At 42.1% G+C, this 17386-nt stretch overlaps 1 long non-coding RNA gene and 1 pseudogene across 2 annotated transcripts; one reads left to right on the forward strand and one right to left on the reverse strand.

Annotated features, from left to right (window-relative positions):
- The first annotated feature begins 3087 nt into the window (after positions 1–3087).
- Positions 3088–4399, forward strand: LOC111257770. Of its 2 annotated transcripts, XR_002678354.1 has the most exons (3): positions 3088–3237; positions 3346–3757; positions 3847–4399. It is a non-coding gene; the product is annotated as an uncharacterized LOC111257770 (long non-coding RNA). The 2 variants fall into 2 exon arrangements; XR_002678353.1 differs by having other exon boundaries at positions 3346–4399.
- A 7219-nt stretch (positions 4400–11618) lies between these two features.
- On the reverse strand, positions 11619–14621 carry LOC101757360 (annotated as a pseudogene).
- Between the last annotated feature and the right edge of the window lie 2765 nt (positions 14622–17386).

The raw sequence follows: 17386 nt of genomic DNA on the forward strand, positions 1-17386 counted from the left end.
AAATTTAATAAATCTATTTGCATCTTCAACTAAGTAAGGAAAGAGAAATAAAAAAGGAAACATACTGAAATAAAAAGCAAAAATCATAAATATTGCAAAAGAAAAGGAAAATAGAAAATGCAAGAAAAATGAAAAGAAAGTAAAATAAATTGGATCAAAATGGATAGAAAATACAAATTACATATTGAGAAGAAATTCAAATAATAAGAGGATTAGAGAATAAAAAAGAAGAACAAAATAGAAATGAAATGAATAAAAAATAAAATAAAATAAAATAAAAGAGAAGAATAAAAAATGAAAAATGAAAAAAATTGCTAACTTGCATGCGCTCTATGCAGTGCAACGATAGCTGTGCAGCACCATGTGTTGCAGCACCATGTGTGTATTAGCACAGCAACACTCCCTTGCAGTCAGCTGCACCATGGGCCAACTTGCGTTCAGGTGACAAGCGCGATTTCATCGCATACGCGATATATACAGTGGTTTTGGTTAGACTTCCAGAAGTGCTTTTGCTAATGGTTCGGGTACCAAATTCTACATGTAAAAGCAGCTTTCCCTCAGTTAAAACCTCACATCAACTACCCCCTCGCTTTCACACGCTGCGGAGTCCAATTTCTTCTCCAATTACCCACCTTTCGTTCTTTCGTTGCAATCTCCCATCATCTTCCCTTTCTCCTCCTCCTTTTCTCGTGCCTCCTAAAGGTATACATATTTCCTTTCTAAGTTATCCATATTTCTATTGTTATTTGCCTTTGCTGATTTGATTTTATACAAAAATATTATCTCGCCATCTCTGGTTATCCAAACTGAATACGATATCTTGCCCCAGGAAGCACATACCATATACCAGAATTTCGACTTCGTTCCGGGCGTCCTCCTCAAGGGAAGTATGAGGTTCAATTTTATGCATTCATCCTTTCAAAATGTCATTGAGCGGACTTTCAGAGTCTTGAAGCAGAAGTGGCGTATTTTGAAGGGCATGCCAAGTTTCTTTACTCGTACTCAGAAGTATATACTTCTAGCTTGTATGGTACTTCATAATTTTATTTGTGACGACAATTTGCAAGACAGGGAGTTCGGTAGATGTGATGCGGATGAGGAGTTCCTACTACAACAGACATGTGCCACGGCGCAAACACAAGGAGATGAGAATCCAGAATGGGAGAATGAGAATATTATGAATACTATTCGTAGTAGGATACCTGATGCTTTGGTTAGTGCGAGAGGGACATAATTATGGATAAAATTCCTTCTCTGACACTAGAAGATGACTCAATTCCTTTCTTAGCTTTGGAAATTTTTTTTATCCCTTATATGATACCGAGCTGTAACTTTCATTAACATTTCATCACTTTTATCAGTTAAGTCAGGTGAAAGAACCATCAAATCACCTACAAAAATCATGAAACTTTTTTGGGTCATAGAACAAATGAAGATAAATCCATCTTTTCCTTAAAAAGACACATGTACATTTCCAGTTTTAAAATAAAATTGACCAAATTTGATTACTTTTGAAGCATATTAGAATTTTTATGGAACCAAATTACTTTCCAAAAATTATGGAAAACAACTAATATTCCTAGTCATTTATAAATTATTTTCCAACATAAGTTACATATAGAATTATGAGATTCTTCAAAAATTTCCCAAATATCTTGTTCTTCATAATTCTCTATTTAATTATGCTATGAAATAATTTAATAAGTATTTGAAGCATATGCGATAAATATTACTTATTTTTCTAATTTTTTTTCAATTTTTTTTGGTGAAATAAATAATTTAGATAATATGTAGAGTAGCCTAATTTAGTGAATTTTAATTTTACAACCATAAAGGTACATGTGTGGTTTTAAGAAAAATGGTTCATCTTCATTTATTTATTACTACAAAAAGTTTCAGGATTTTTTGATGTGATTTGGATATCATTTCACTTGATTTAACTAATATAGGTGACGAAAAGGTCAAATAAATAATGAAAGTTAGAACTCTTGGTGTCATATTAGGAAGGAAAAATTTTTAGGGCAAAACAGTAATAGAGTCATCTTCTAGTGTCAAATAATTAATTTTCTTATAATTATGTGCCATCATTATATGAACCATATATCTTTTGTAAAAAACTATTGTTGTATTTATGTGGACCATATGTTAATGTTGGATGCAAAATTTAGAAAAAAATAATTTTTCCTTTATAAAATGGTTATTTACATATGAATCATTGAACAACACAAATTTTCACGATCAATTTGTATATCAATAATCTCTTAGGCTTTTTTAGGGCAATAACCTCTTAGGCCTTGAGTAGCATTACATGCATCTCTTACCAAATCTACACTTTCATTGCTATTTTAACCAAACAGGTGTCAGTTTTTAGAGCTCGCGACTTTTCCAGAGCTTATAGTTCACAACAGCTTTTCCACAGCTAGAGTGGTAATGGATCATGACCCTCCTACCTTCTTCACAATCCAACTCAGCAATATCTATTTTTAGCTCAAAATCATGTAGTATTTTAGCCCATTGCTTATTGAGCCCGATTCTTAAGTTAGCCCCTACTCACAGCAAACCAAACAGACGTAGTCATATGCCTTTCTTCCACCAAATTTGGATCAAGGATAATCGTTTTACTCCTACCCCCAGAATGCCATAGGCCTAATTGTGTCAAGTCCATCACATGAGGAGGGATCATAGATCGGACTAGTCGGAGAAAAACTCCAAAACGAGAGCTACATGAGTTGAAAAATGAAGTAGGCGATATATGATCAAGCTCGGTCGTGATCTAATGCTTGGATAATCAACACATTAACAACTCACACGCGTGTTTCCCTTTTTTTCTAGCAACATATCAGGTGCAAACCAACCAACCTGTGCAAACTTAGAAACTACCAATCAGGACCACTAGATGCTGATCCAACGGATAGGATGAGAGGTGGGACGATTTTGTGCTTAAGCTCCACCTGCCGGCCTTTTTTCCAAAAACCCCCTGCTGTCGATGTCCATTTCCTCATCGCCTTGTGCCCTTCCTTCCGTTTCACCCAGGCCACCACCATGCCCGTGCACTCGGCGCCACCCCTGTCCATCGCCCGCGTGATATCCATCACGCCTGGTCCACTGCTGCCCCTGTCCATCGCCGCCCGCGTGCTCGCCGCCGCCGCCCGTGGCCCTCAGCGCCGCTGCTGGAGAAACAGGGAGGCTGCCCCCATCGTTCGACCTCCATCTCTGCTCTTCTTCATCGTGGGCAAGGTCTGTTACCTTTGAGTTTTGAGGAAGGACCGAACTGCTTTTGTTCTGATTTCTATCTCCCATGGAGCGTAGTCGATCCATTATGTCCAATATGCTGTCCTTGTACAGATTCATCAGGCCTGGAGCTCAGAACTATCCTCGACATGGGATTGGCCGCTGCGAGAGCTGCAAAGTACTTGCCATCCTTGCCCTTCTTCCATCTCGGACCTGGCAAATCCATAAGCTGACGACAATGCATGAGACTTGGTTCGTAGTAACGATTTAAAGAGCCTAACAATTGGGCAAGACCAAACATTTGCAAGCTATGTTGTCATAATTTGATAAAGAACTCAAAAGAAGCATTATCACCGTCATGATTTGAGAGTACCAGCTTTCAGGAGCATGGAACAAGGGGAAATATAGGAGCATGGAGCATGATTCGACCTTGCAATGATTGCTGAAGGCCATTGCCTTGCGGCCTCTGAATCTGCAACTGATGCTGCATCCTCTAGCCCTGGGATGCCAGTTGTTGCTGCCTCTGGTCAGGAATTGACGCTCTCTCCCACCCTCCTAGTTAGTTAAATATATTAGTGCTTCTACCTGATCCAGATATTGTTGTGTGGCCTGCAGATTTGAAAACATGTGCTCTGTGCAAGATATTCCTTACCTGGGCTACCAGATGAAGCCTGAAGCCATCCGAAATTGAGAAGCCGATTATTGTTGACCATAGTGAACTACTTTGCAACAACAGTCACTATTATTATTGTTGCTGTTCCTGAAGGGTTGCCTCTAGCTGTTACTTTGAGTCTTGCATTTGCAATGAAAAGCTAATGAATGATAAAGCACTCGTAAGACATCTTTCAGCATGTGAGACAATGGGATCTGTTGGTACCATCTGCACAGATAAAACAGGAAATTTGACAATAGTTTGAAAGATCAGAATTCTATCATTTCTCCAACCACCCAAGGCCTACTCTTGCAGGGCATTTTTGAAGAAGATGGCAGTGTTGGTCTCATTGCCCAATGACTACATCCAAGAAATGTAGCATGATTCTTACTTCATACAGTAGGAAATTAGTGTACTCTGTGTAAGGATGTAATATGTGTAATGCCTGACTTATGTGTAAGGATGTAAATGCAAAGATATTTATGCAAATGCACTGATGAAATAAATTACAGTGAACTCCATGTCCATGTTGTATAATGATATATGCTCTGTGATGAAAGTGTTTACAAGCATCATTCCAAAAGGTCTTAAATGGTTACATGAACTTGAAATATCAGCCAACAAGTATTCCAAAAGGTCTTAAATGGTTACATGAACTTGAAATATCAGCCAACAAGTATTCCAAAAGGTCTTAAATGGTTACATGAACTTGAAATATCATCCAACAACATTGTTTGGGCAAGTGCGTGCATCATGATCCCCTACTTGCTTACATTTTCCACACGTCCATCTACTTTTACCCTTGCTTCCAACCTTCATCTCCTTGCTCTTCTTAATTCTTTTGCATCTCCCTTTCGACTTGATTCATTTGGTGGATGTATATCGACTTCAATTGGAATTTTAGGAAAGATTCATACTCATCCTGTTTATGAATTCTCATAGCAGGCGTGATCTTTTGGAGAGGTTCTACTAGGTTGGATAAATTAGAAAATAAAAAGTTCATCCCTTGTTCAGAATTCTTGGCCATTTGGATAAGATCTTCAAACTGGTTGCGTGAATCTGAAATATTTTTCCACATTGCCACCTCCATAGGATTTTTAGGCTTTTCATCTAGCAGGTTATCTTCTTCATCAAAGAATAGATCCTTGTAAAATTGAATATCTGATCAAGACTATTGTACAAAACAACCATAGAAAAAAAATCATACAATACAAACCTTTTACATCTTTTCTCCCATCTGTTCATAATATAAATCGATGGTATCTCATTTTGCTTCTCAGCTCTAAGCACTTGTACGATATGATGGCATGGGATGCCATAGGACTCATAAAATTTACAGGAGCACCTACCAAATATGTCTGACTTGTTCAACTGAACCACTCGCTCTTTTTCAGATAGACTGCTGATGGTGATAATTTTTATATCTTCACACTCTGTAATGCCTTGAATAATGCAATGGTCTCTTGCAGCTACGATTTGTTCCTGAAATTTACTGAAAACTTCATGTGTATATATCACATTACATTGCTTCTCCATGACCCATGGTGTCATCAATTTAGGAGTGGTGTGAAGACTTGTATTATCGGCTTTCAATTCCTCTTGGCGTTGGCACTCCAAAGCTGTGTCGAACCTTAGCCAGAACTCAACAAAGGTCAATTTTTGATGAATGAAACGGTTAAAAAAAGAATTTGCACTCTCCGATCGTGATGTAGTCCTAAGGATTCCTGCTAGAGGTATGTCCATAAAGTATGCCAGGATCCATGATTGACGCATGGCAAACTTTGTGCAAAACCAATCATTTCCCATGAGTGCAAAATCTGTTATGATAGAATTCCATTGTGACTCAAAATCATCTAAAGTCTCGGAGTTCCAAACACATGTGTGTAGTCTATCCCAGAACTGTTCATCCTCTCTTATAGAGGGCCCAACCTTCTCAGGTACCTTTTCCATGATATGCCATATGCAAAGTCTGTGAGTTGTATCCGGTAGAATATGAGCAATAACAGCCTTCATGCTCGCATCTTCATCTGTTATGATTAGATGAGGTGCTACTCCACGCATAGCCTTAAGAAAGGTGTTAAACAACCATTCATATGACTCGATCTTTTCATTTGCCAAGAATGCTGCACCTAGGGAAACACTTTGCAAGTGATGATTGACTCCAGTAAATGGCACAAAAATCATATTATACTGGTTAGTGGTGTATGTTGAATCTACCGAAACCACATCACCAAAAACACTATAGTTTTTCCTGCATAAGGCATTTGCTGAAAACACATGAACAAGTCGTCCTTGTTCATCCACCATAAAGTCATAAAAGAAGGTAGGATTTACTTCCTTATTTCGCTCAAGTTGTGCCACAAATATTTGTGCATCTGCGTCCTTGATTTTGCTCCTGAGGTCACGGTAATAGTTTTGCAAATCCCTCAGCATGCACCCAACATTCTTAAACCCACCCACACTAACATGGAGAAGTCTATATGCTTGTGAGGTGCCAATACTAGCCTTAGGACAACTGAACAAGGTAATCTTTGCCCTCTCACTAACATTACGGTTGGATCTTGGCAAATGCCTCTTATCTGGTGACACAAAACCATGGCTGTGCTCCTCAACCATTGAAGCTATCCGATATTTCTTGTCACTGCCAAGCTTAACAACAATATGTGCCTCACAACCACATCTGGTTTCCATCACATTACGTGTCTTTCTCTTTTTTCCAGATTTGTCGATAACATTTTTTACATTCTCCTTTCTGTACCCTTCCCTTGAACAATAATACCGCTTCAATAATATTTCATCATTTTGCTTCTTGTGTTGACCAACACGAACAGAGAAACCAGCTTCATGTGCATACGATTTGTAAAATTTCTCCACATCTGTAAGTGTATCAAATATCATTCCAACCACATGCTTCAAATGATCCATGATGGCGGCCTCAAAACTTCTTCCTGTAAGTCCCGCGACGGCGGGATCAACGGTGATGGCTTCAGAGAGGGCGTCGTTCCCTGTCCATGGCTACTGCAGCTCTTGCTGCTGTTGGCTGTCGCCGTCATTCCACATCATCATGCCATCCGAGTATGTTCTCTAGCAATTAGATTGATAGAACTTGCAATCAAATGAAAAGGAAACTGGGCCAAAAAATGAAAACGAAAAGAAAGGTCACAAAAAGGAACTCACACACGCCGGAGCCGTGCAGGACCTCGCAGATGGCCGGGCGCATGCAAAAATGATCAATTGCTCTCCACCACATCCACGTCGAAGCCCAGGCGCTACTGCTGGTCGATCCACAGCAGGCAATGAATATGTTATCCAGTAGCATGAAGGGAAGCCGGGTCAGGATGTGCTGTGTCTTAGTGCCTGTGTGCATGGTATGGCGTCAGAGTTGTTCACATTCAGTTCAGTGCTCACACGATCGAGCTCACATGTAGATGAAGCAGATGAAGAAGATTAAGGTACCGGTGGTCGTAGTGGTTGTAGCTGCCTCTCGTGCAACCTCCTTGCTGTAGCTCCGTCGAGTGCACGTACGTCCTTGCGCGGCTAGCTAGCTGTCGCCTCTCTTGATCACTCCCCACCGGCCGTGCGCTCGATCACCTCCAGTATCGGTCGGCGCGGCGAGGCAAAGCAAGACGACACGAGGGCGTCCGTCCGGAGGCACGTGCGCACCACGGACACGCGCGCGGATCGATTTCCAGGAGGATCTTGGTGAGGACGCAAGGCCTGCACGCGAGGAACGCAGACCTATTTGAGATCTTTGAGGCGAGCTTTGCCACTGCACCTGGCCAGTGGATGAAGGTGGATAGCTTGGGTGGCCAACTGCTCTTCATGAGTTCAGAACGCTCCAAGTCGGTCCATGATAGCCAATGTCCAGGTGGCAGTCAAGAGGTTTGCATCTACTTTATGCATAGGTTTTTTGACAATCTATACCCCATGCACTTGGGTACCTGCTGGATCCTCTTGCTGACTCTGGCTTGTACAATGAGAGATGGAAAAATAATGCCGTTGCCCCCCGAAGGACGTGATGGCAGCACTGCGGAGCAAACAGCAGTTTCTAACTTGGTTCTTCCCCACGGATGCATAACTCTGTCTGGTTATGCAATATCAGTTATATATGCAAGGTATTTATTGGTTATGGAATTTCAGAATATATATGCAAGGTATTTATTCACTTATTATTGTTAGTTAACTGAAATGATAGTTTAATATGCAAAATTGAGAATGCCAGTGATGTTTAGAACCTTTTTTTTCTCTAGGTATATGACACTGATTGCCTTTCAGGTCAAAGTTTAGCAATGAAGAATCGTGTACTATATGTTAGCGATGAAAGTTTTTGGGCAACCCCAAGTGTTTGGGGTTAGTGGTTTGTGTTGTATGCCTATTTTAGCCTAAACTCTTCTCTCTTAATGCAATGATATGCAGCTCTCTTGCATATTCGAGGAAAAAAACAGTCAGAATTATTTATTTTTCGATTGTTTGCCTGCTAATTTTTATGGTCGTAGTTTGAAGGAGGCTTTGGATTGGAATCACGTCTCAGGCCACTGTGCAATGTGCAAACCAGCATCCTGGTGCTAGTATTCTGTTGGTGATTTTTGGGCTGGCGGCTATGGAATAGTCTATGGGGCTAGCCAGCAATAAGAGGGACAGAGAAGGAGAATGGAGTCTACATCCTGCTGCTGGGTGCTTGACTAAATTCTGATCAAGATCCAGAAATTAACATCTGTGCTTCAACTTCAATCCATACTAGTATAACTGCAATCAGGTTCAGCTCAAACCAGAAAGAAAGTGAAACATGGGGAGAAGAATCGATTCTGTTTAGTGTTTATACTCGTGCTGAATCAGATGCATATGCTAGCCATGCTGAACGAAAAGCTCGAGGAAAGGGAAAATCATTTCTTATTACGTAGTGGGCTCCTGTTGTTGAGAACCACATTGATTTGGTGGTGCATAATTTGTCATCGCATCAGGTTTAGTGCACCAACTGATGACCATGCCACTAAATAAAATGCATGATGGTCTAGTGCATGTGTCATGCATGAGCTGAATCATGTGACAAGACCACTTTTTTTTGGACAAAGACCACTAGTGATGCTTTTAGTGATTGCATCGACTGTGGAGAGAACTACTGATTTATAAGGCTCTCGCTGTCTCGCACATCAGCACTTGTCCAATCCAATGCAAATATATGTAGAAAGTTACCTAAAGTATTTGAATCTTGAGCTTTTTTCCTCTGTAGCAGCAGTCTTCTTTGCCTATTAGATGAAGCCTTACAAAGGTTGCTACATAAGTGGATATGTTATTTCAGGTCTTCAGTCCTTTATCAACGAGAACGATGTTTTGCCCCAAAAAAGAAAATGAGAATTATGTTTTTTTCAAGTTAATTATCCAATATGTAATATTGGCTGCAATTGTGCCAGTCGTACGGTTTGAAATAAAAAACATGATCTTGAATCAGCACTGCAGTGCTTTTAACAACAATATTGTGGTCAGTAGTGCTACTCAACCCTCAACATGGCTGCTATAACATTGGCAGTGGTTTGTTTATGCATGATTAATGACGACATGTTGACATGCATATGCTGTCCTTAAAAAGTTAAGTGGTTGTTAATACTTTAAATGATGGAGCCTTCAATGACAACAATTGGACTTTTAAGGACCATATTTTCCTCTATTGATTTCTAAAATCGAAGGACCAAGACGGGCAACCAGAGGGGTGAATGAGAGCCGATTCAAATTTCTTCAAAGGACCTCGGCTTGAATTCCAAACCAATCCACAAACCTCTCTTCTAGAAATATCAAGTCCTCTTAGCTATGCACGAGCTAATGGACCTAGGAATGGTGCTAGGAACTAATTTAGAGATATGGAAGTAAGAATGAACCCAAGCAAGTGTCAGAACAAGAGATTCGAAAACTAACACAAAAGTACGGAAACTCCGCAAGACTCTTCGGAATATTCCGCAACTTCCGGAGAATCCGCACAAACCTTTGAAGAATCTGCACCTACGGAGTTTCTAAAATGTTTTTCGGAGAATCTGCACCTACGGAGTTTTCTGGAAAATTCTTCAGAGAATTCGAAAAGATCTTTGGAATTTTCCACAGCTCCAAAAACAGCCTACGTGAAGAAGTCGGAAAAATCTGAAACTCGATCAAACGACCTCCAAAAATTATGAAATTTGAACCATAGACTTACAACAACATACCAAACTTTTCCCATAAGCTCACTTCAAAAAACTTAAGTATTCATCACGAATTTTGGAGAACACCAAAACCCAACTGAGAACTCGAGTCTTAGGGAACACTACAAATTCAAGCCGAAACCATGGGGGATTTGAGGGGGGATCACATCATAGATGCTCATAAGGATCCTAGCAACAATTCCCCCAACAAACCTCGCAGGATTTGGGCTCACACTCGAAGAATGAAAAATTCCCACGAAAATACCCCGAAAATCCCAAAAAAGAAAAATAGGAGAAACAACAAGATTTAGCCACGGATTTGAGACAAAAATTCGACTAAATCATGAAGACAACATATTTACAAGATGAGGACTAGCTTGCATCCTTCATCCACCCCCTAGGATGGAGAAATCAAGAGAAAAGAAGCTCTCACCCTCTCATCCCCTCCTCTCCTCTCTCTAAGCACTTGGCTAGCCTCTAAGCAAATGAAATTAGGGTTCCAAGTCCCCCTCTAAGCCAGCCAACTTTAATATATATAGTCCACGTCTGATGATGAAAATACCCCTACAACTACAACTAAGGTAACTACCCACGCAGGGGTATTTTGGTCTAGATTTTGTAGACGCATCGGACGGACACGCCACCTTCACGACTTTGTTTCGCCTCGATGCAAGCTTCGTGATGATGCCACGTGCCCTCCTCAAAATTGTGGCCGTATCAGGCTCGCCCCTGATTTTGAGGCCCAAACCGGAAAACCTGCCGGCATGGTGGTTTTGAGGTCTAAACCACCCAAACCTTCCATCTCCGCTTGGCCACCACGCAACCTCTTCGATGTCGACACGTGTCCGGCCTCTGCCAAGCCTCCCGGTCCACTCGACCAACGCCGTCTCCATCTCGTCATGTTCTCTCACCCTTCTGTGCACCATGTTGATCGCCCATGGCTCCGCCCGGACTCCTCGGGTCCCTCGGTCCAAGCCTACTCGTGTTCACCCTTCACCGCCCTTGGTCCATCAGCATGAACCTTTCGCTTGACCTTCATCGCACGCTGTCGACCGCCATGTCACATCTTACACCTGCAATCTCAAGCAAAGAGCAACATCATTCCACTCAACGTTGTCAATCACTCATCATCCAAGGGTGACCACCATTGGTCCTCACTAAAACTCTTGCACCTTACAAGGTGATATTTTCTGGTTACCATGCAGAGATTGCAGGGAATCAAAAGGAAGATGAACAATTGATCTGTCGTGAATGAGCTAATCTTACGACTAGCTCATTCACGGCAGATCACAGTTATATATGAGACTAGATGCCAAGCTTCTGACGGTGGACTAGTTGGAACGTGAATTCCAGGAGTCATCAAAACTCTCATTCAGATATAGGAAGTGCGGCACCTTCTTAGAACAAACCCCAGAGAGAGTCTCTCTCCCCATGGTCGAGCTTCTTTATTGAGACTAGACAATCATTTCTTGGATTTACAGGGGACCTCTGGCATAGGCATATTTCTACATTAGGGGAAAAGCAACGACAATAAAGCCTTTTAGTCCCAAACCTTGGGAGGGAAAAGAAAAACTAGGTGAAATTTATTAATGTTTGCTACTGCTTGTTGTTGATGCTACATACTAATTCTTTGTGCAGCAGGAAACATCTATTTATCGACGCAAGGTAATATTCACTTCACTGGGACACATCCCGGATGGTTTCTGCCAATTCTGTGTAGCCTCTTTTGATCTTCCTGAGTCTTAGAACGACATCACTCATAGTCACCCTTCTCTCAGCCAAGTCGCACGAGCAGAGTAATCCCAGCTCGATTATAGGCACAAGAAAGTCTTTGATGCTGCAGTTGGAAGAAGGGTCCTTCGGTACAAGCTGCTCGTCTAGAACATGAGCAAGCTCCATTGGAAAAGCATGATGAACCCACTGCCTAAGGCTCAAACCTCCAGCAAACATACCATCTGTAGGTCTCCTTCCAGTGAAGACTTCAAGTAGCATGATCCCATAGCTGAACACATCGCTCTTCCGTGATGCCTTTCCGGATGAACCACACTCTGCTCAGAGAATACAGAAACACGAGTTAGAGCAAGACTGGAATTATGCAATGATGGTGAATGAGGAGTTAATCCAGTCAATTGTTTAACAAGAACTGAATTGGCCAAGGGTAGGAGTGCTAGTACCTGGTGCCATGTATCCAAGTGTTCCAGGCATGCTCGCAGAGATCATGTTGCTGTCATCAGCTAACACCAACTTTGCTATGCCAAAATCAGCCACATGAGCTATCATGTCGCTATCAAACAGAATATTACTAGGCTTCAAGGCACAGTGCAGGACCACCTCACAGTGCTCATGGTGTAGATATTCCATTGCCAGCGACACGTCTAACATGATGTCCAACCTCTTCATGAAAATCAAGTTACTTCTATCTTCAGAGAAATGTAGGAGTGTCTCTAAGCTTCCATTGGGCATGTACTCAAGAATCAAAGCTCTAAAGTCCAGGTTGGAGCAGGTGCTCAGTATCCTTATCAAGTTGCGGTGCCTTGCCATGCCAAGTACTTGACACTCGGCATCGAAACTTCTGATGCCTTGTCGCATCTGCAGGTCTATAACTTTTATTGCAACCACCAATCCGTTTTCAAGTTGGCCCTTGAAGACTTTACCAGTGCTTCTAGAACCCAAGAGGTTGGTATCGCTAAAATTAATAGTGGCACGAGCAAGCTCATGGTAGGAGACCATCGGATGTCCGATCATGTCAAGAACAACTCCAGAAACTACAATCCCTTGTTGCTTCTTCATTCTCATTCTAATGAATACATATATGCAGGAAGCTATAGCTCTAATTGCTATGATGACAGCAGGGAGCAAAAACTTTAGCATATGATGGCTACTAGTGGTCCTGAAATATTTGCTATGACAAGGTGCAAGTCCCAAATGTGAAGCGCCACATAGACCTATGTTCCCCTCCAAGGATTCAAGACTGATATTTGAGAAAACACCGCCTTCTGGTATTTGGCATTTTAGCTTGTTGAAAGACAGGTCCAAACTTGCGAGGTAGGAAAAATTAGCAAAGAAGTTTGGGATCGTACCAGAGCGATCATTGTGGGATAGATTCAAATATTGCAAGTTGTGTAGCTTTCTAAAAGAATTTGGTATTGAACCATTGAACGAATTGTGCGATAGATTTATGTAAGTCACCATTTGATTCAAAATTGGGCGAAGGTTTTTTACAGTGCAATTGAATCCGGGAGGCTACCAACCAAGTGGTTGGCAGAGAGATCCATCATGTCCATCTGCTTGAGAGAGCCTATATCGGTCGGCAGTTCACCTTCTAAGATGTTTTGGAACAAAGCTAGTTGGATGAGACCATTGAGATGAAACAAGCTTGGGGGTATAGTTGACGTTACCTTGTTTTGATACAATATTAAGTACTATAAGTTTGTGAGGTTACCAATGTCCTTTGGTATGGAGCCAGAAAGTTGGTTGTTGCAGAGGATCAATAGTAGCAGATTCTTGAGCATTGAAATCTGAGAGGGGATGGAGCCAGACCAGTTGTTTACACTCAAATCAAGGGTCTAAAGATTCTCCATCGTCATGAAAGATTCTGGAATCGCACCATGCAGTTGGTTTTCGTATATACTTAGCTTCATTAGACCAGTGATTAGACCATCAAGGGCCATCTATCTTGTTTTGATATGCATTGATTTGTTGTAACTGGTTTGACAGATTCCCCACGTAGCCTAGGATGCTACCGGTGAAATTATTTGAGTAGAAGTTAATGGTAGTGAGATTTCTGCTCTTGGTAAGCCCGGCCAGAAAGCTGAGGTTTCCATATAGGCTATTTGCTGAAATGTCAAGAACCACCAAAGCTTCCATGTTTCCAAATGTAATTGCTGGTACTAATCCAGCCAACTGGTTTCCGTCTAACATCAGGTATTGTAATCCAGAAATGTTACCAAAAGAAGCAGGGATGGATCCTGTAAGTGATTGATGGAGAGAAGCAAATATGAAAGCTTTCGCAACTGCCCAAGTTGTGCTGGAATGACTCCAGTCTAGAACTTGAAGCCTCGAGAGATTTCCGGTGGTTGCTGGGATGACCCCTGACAGGCCATTATTGCCAAGATCAAGGAGTTTGAGACGGCTCAATCTTCCTAATTCGTCTGGAATTGAGCCCGTCAGGTTTGTGTTGGTGAGGTTGAGGACAGAGAGGAAAGAAAGGTTACCAAGGTAAGGAGTGAGCGATCCATGGAGGGGGACGCCAGGAAGTTCCAATGCCATGACACGCTGCCTGCGCTAGCTGCACGAGATGCCGATCCGGTTGCAGAAGGATGTGCCGGTGGTCCAGTTGCCATGGATGATGCCGAGAGGGTCTGATAGCTCAGCTTTGAAAGCCAGCATGACGGCAAGGTCCTTGTCCTCACCACCGTTGCTCTTGCTCAGACCTATGGAAGCCATAGCAGCTGCAAGCACCGTGGACAACATGATCAATGATACGATGATATATCTATATGGAAATGTAAGTGCCATGCTTGGGACTTGGATCCGATGCATTTGCGAGGACTGAGAGCTTATGTGCCTTGAATAACTTCTCTATAAGCTATTTGTATACTTTTATTGTAGCTCGTGCTTGCCACTAGGTCGAACATGATGCATTGAACCACTATCCACTGGTTGCTTTTACACTTGTTTTTTCAAAAGATGTCCCGTCCCATACCTCTCTTATACTTGCCAGCAAACTTCTGGCAATAAGCACCTAGTATTGTCCCGCCAATTGAGCATGTACAAATTTGCCACTTCTTGGTCCTCATAGACCACTTGGTGGCCAAGTGATCTGACGCTTTCAACATCAACGAACATACCGGCAGTGGATCAACATCAACTTATGGTGAACTTGTGCCTGCAAAATGAACTTAGTAGTCACTAATGTTGGAAATATGCCGGATAATATTATGAGGGACATGTGTCTTCAGTTGGTTAGGTTTCGGCTTGAGATCCTCTACTAGGTACCGATGCTCATCTTTTTGTGGATTTATTTTAAGAATGTCAATTTTATTCTTGTGGTAGACGAGTTGACTATGGTGACTTTGTCAATATCAGGACGTATTGCCTGAATCTCTTAGAAGTACTCGTACGAAGAGAGTGGTTGATAATGCTAGTTATATGTATGGTTTTGAACTATGCAAGGAGTTGCAGTCAAAGCTCGTAAAAGCTTAGAGGAATACGACAAACAAGGTGTCATATATACATCCATGGGCCAATCTGCAGGGCACAAATTGTTCCAGATATGGGACATGACACTTATGCGTGTCTTACATGAAGACTACGGTGCAGGATGGCGTAGTTGACTATGCTATATATAGAACTAGTTGGGTAAATGGAAAGTAATCGATGTAATACAATTAGGACTTCTCCTATCTTAACCGACAAGGATTCTTATAATAACCGACCTGTAACCCTACCCCAAGCTATATAAGGCGAGGTAGGATCCCCTCCAAGACATCTCATGCAATCAACGCAATATAATCACTATACAACACGTACAATATTACACTATTCAGCGGCCCAAACCTGTCTAAATTGTGTCTGCATTCACCTTCGAGTTCCTGATCTCGGTGAAACCCCTCCAACCAATCCACTAGCTCAGGATACTCCTCAGTAGGTTGCTAGTCTAAATGCCGAGAGTTGGCGCGTCATGTAGGGGAATTCAGCGATGATACCCTGGCAAATTAGATGGCACAAATCATCATCAAGCCTACTGTCGTCTTTCAAGAAAGTGCAATGTTTGTCTTCGGCTCCTAGGTCTACGTCATAGATGGTGTGGCAAAACTTCCACTGCTACATTGTGCCCACCCCCAAAGAAGAAGCTCTGTACCATGAAGAACCATCACCAAGGCCTCAACGACCTCATCAAAGGCCCCGGCAAGTTCATGATCTCTTACTTGACCAGAGGTTGGGAGGACAAGTCTGGGCTATGCCTGACTTCTACTCTGACTTGGATCAATCTACTCGAGCTGGTTCACAACCATCAAGCGATTCAATCTCCCACCCACCCTGTTCCCCATAAGGACTCCGCAATGTAGCCACTGTGTACTAGGATGCTATGTCCAGATTCCAATCTAACATGAATGGAATTGAGGACCCCGGCAACTACTTGGATTCAGACGAGGAGACACCCTTATCAGACCTGTAGCAAGGTCTGGTTATCACATGAACCCTACAAGGAAGATTCATCTACTCACCCAGCATGAAGCCAACTACCCTTGCTAAGGATGACGAATCACGCCTCATCGCCTGCCTAGATGATGTACCATTCCAAACTGGAGCTCCCCTATTCACCATTGCTAAACAAGGAAAGATTACTATCATCGTCACTTCAAGCTCTGATAGCTTTTCACCCGAGCGTGAGGTCTTTTTCATGGAAAGCTCACACTGAAGGGATGAAAGGTTGGAGGACATCTTCCAAGGTGAGCTTACCACCAATGCATGAGAAGAAAATGATGAAGCGAGAGACACCCACAAAGATGAGAATAGGAAGGGAGTTGAAAGGCGGCACTGCGTCCAAGAACACTACCAAGATAAACGTAACTTGGATAGTGCATTTGAACAAGTTGAAGGGAGAAACTACAACACTCTCCTAGAAATATTCATGGAGATGCTATGACGTGCAGCTCCAAAAAAAATATGCAAGGAAGTGTAGGTCTAAATATTTATTTGGTTAAATAAGAAGCTTAAGAGCCATCTGTTTAGTTTTATCTAGCACTTCAATTTTTAGTTTATTTGGCCTACGTGGTCTATATATGCAAAGGACTCTTGGATTTTGGGGGTCGAATCTATGATGAAGTTAACCACTATTGTTGGTGAATACTAGAAGGAATTTGTGAGTTACAATTCCATCTAGATTTCTGTCTTACTCGTGTGCCTCTTGTATTGATCTTCTGGTATGCCCCTCCGCCGCCTAGTGTCAGCAAGTTCGGTCATCTGAGTTTGCATGGATGCCATCTGCTGCACTAGAGTATGCACTTGACGTCTCAACTCTTGATCTTGATCTCTCAATTTGGCGTCGATGTCGTCTAGGTGCCGATGGCGATTGGGAGCCTCATCAAAAGACTCCTCCTCAGCGGCATCATCCTGAGCAGAAGTATTCCACTGGTGTGCACGGCCACGATTCCTTCATCCACCCACCATGACTCTATCTTGTACGCTGTCTTAACTGAGTGTGCCTCAGCACACGTGCTCCCAATGGTGCTTATCCCAATGATGAGTTAGGGGTCCACACTCATTGTAACACACCAACCCTGAATTTTGATGACAATTTTTCACTAATATTTGAAACCCTTCCATG

The sequence above is a fragment of the Setaria italica genome, chromosome VI (assembly GCF_000263155.2).
Source record: "Setaria italica strain Yugu1 chromosome VI, Setaria_italica_v2.0, whole genome shotgun sequence".
Classification (NCBI taxonomy): domain Eukaryota; kingdom Viridiplantae; phylum Streptophyta; class Magnoliopsida; order Poales; family Poaceae; genus Setaria; species Setaria italica.